Source organism: Tachyglossus aculeatus, chromosome X3 (genome assembly GCF_015852505.1).
Source record: "Tachyglossus aculeatus isolate mTacAcu1 chromosome X3, mTacAcu1.pri, whole genome shotgun sequence".
Lineage (NCBI taxonomy): Eukaryota > Metazoa > Chordata > Mammalia > Monotremata > Tachyglossidae > Tachyglossus > Tachyglossus aculeatus.
Window position 1 is genome coordinate 15,909,486 of NC_052099.1, and position 2,031 is coordinate 15,911,516.

Genomic DNA, 2,031 nt, shown 5'->3' on the forward strand with positions numbered 1-2,031 from the left:
AACAGTGTACTAAGCGCTTATATCCAAGTGCATAGGGGAAGCAGAAGGCAGAGGGAGCTGGGGAAAAGAGGGCTTAATTGAGGAAGGCCTCTGAAAACCCAAGAGGCTCAATTAAGCAGCAAAGCATAGTCAGGAGATGAGAAGTTAAGATAGTAAATAGCTTACCTAGCATTTCCTCAGCCCTTTGATTCCTTCCCATCCTCCCTGCCAAGCTGGAAAGATCAGGGTCTCTCAGTCTACTGTTAAGTAAATAGCTCACCTCTTCCAGGAGGCCTTCCCAGACTAAGCTCCCCTTCTCTTCTGCTCCTCCTCCCCTCTCCATTGCCCTGACATTGCTGCCCCACAGCACTTGTGTATATATGTACCTATTTACTATACTATTTTTTTGATTAATGATATGTATATATCTATAATTCTATTCATTTATATTGATGCTATTGATGCCTGTTTACTTGTTTTGATGTCTGTCTCCCCCCTTCTAGACTGTGAGCCCATTGTTGGGAAGTGATTGTCTCTATCACTAAATTGTACTTTCTAATCGCTTAGTACAGTACTCTGCACCTGGTAAGCACTCAATAAATACGATTCAATGAATGATGAAGTGGGTGCCAATCTGGACTGAGGACCTCTGCCATTAGCAAACTGTCATCTATCTGAGTGTAATAATAATGGTAATAATGGTTTTGGTTAAGTGTTTACTGCGTGTCAAGCACTGTACTAAGTGCAGGGGGTAGATACAAACTAATCCAGTCCCACATGGGGCTCATGATTTAAGAAATCATAATAGTGATAAGAACGATTTTAACAATAATAATAATAGTTTTGCAAGCACTTACCAGGTGTCAAGCACTAGACTACACACTGGGGTAGATACAAAGTAATCAGGTCCCACATGGGGGTCATATGCTGAAGTACAAGGAGAGCAGCCTAACTCGGGCAACGGTAGTGGAGATTGATCGATATTTCTGCCCCACAGATTCATCCTGGAGGTTGATTAACTAATTAATTAATTAATTAATTAATTAATTAATTAATCGTGGTATTTGTTGAGCGGTTGCAATATGACAAGTACTGCTTAAGCACTGGGGTAGATACAAGGCAACCAAAGCTTAGTGGTTAGAGCCTGGAAGTCATAAGGACCTGGTTTCTAATCCTGGCTCCGGCACTTGTTTGCTATGTGACCTTTGGCAAGTCACTTCTCTGGGATTCAGTTCCCTCATCTGTAAAATGGGGATTAAGACTGTGAGCCCCATGAGGGACAGGGACTGTGTCCAAACTGATTAGTTTGTATCTACCCCAGCGCTTAGTACAGTGCCTGGCACATACTAAACTGGCATCAATCTGAGAGTAATAATAACAATAATGATGGTTTTGGCTAAGTGTTCATTGTGTGTCAAGTACTGTACTAAGTGCTGGGGTAGATAAAAACTTACCAGGTCCCACAAGGGGCTCATGGTTTAAGTAATAATAATGATGATTAGAACGATTTTAACAACAATAATAATAATAGTTACTTAAGCACTAGGTGTTGAGCACTATAATGTGTACTGTGGTATCTAATAATCAGGTCCCACATGGGGGTCACAGCCGAAGTACAAGGAGAACAGCCTAACTCATGCAAGGGTTGTGGAGATTGAGTGATATTTCTGCCCCATAGAATGGTCCTGGAGGTTGATTAACTAATTCATTAATTAATTGAGGTATTTGTTGAGTGGTTGCAATGTGACAAAGTACTGCTTAAGCACTGGGGTAGATACAAGACAACCGAAGCTTAATGGTTAGAGCCTGGGAGTCATAAGGACCTAGTTTCTAATCCTGGCTCCGCCAATTGTCTGCTATGTGACCTTCGGCAAGTCAATTCTCTGGGATTCAGTTCCCTCATCTGTAAAATGGGGATTAAGACTGTGAGCCCCATGAGGGACAGGGACTGTGTCCAAACTGATTAGTTTGTATCTACCCCAGCGCTTAGTACAGTGCCTGACACATACTAAACAGGCATCAATCTGAGAGTAATAATAACAATAATAATGG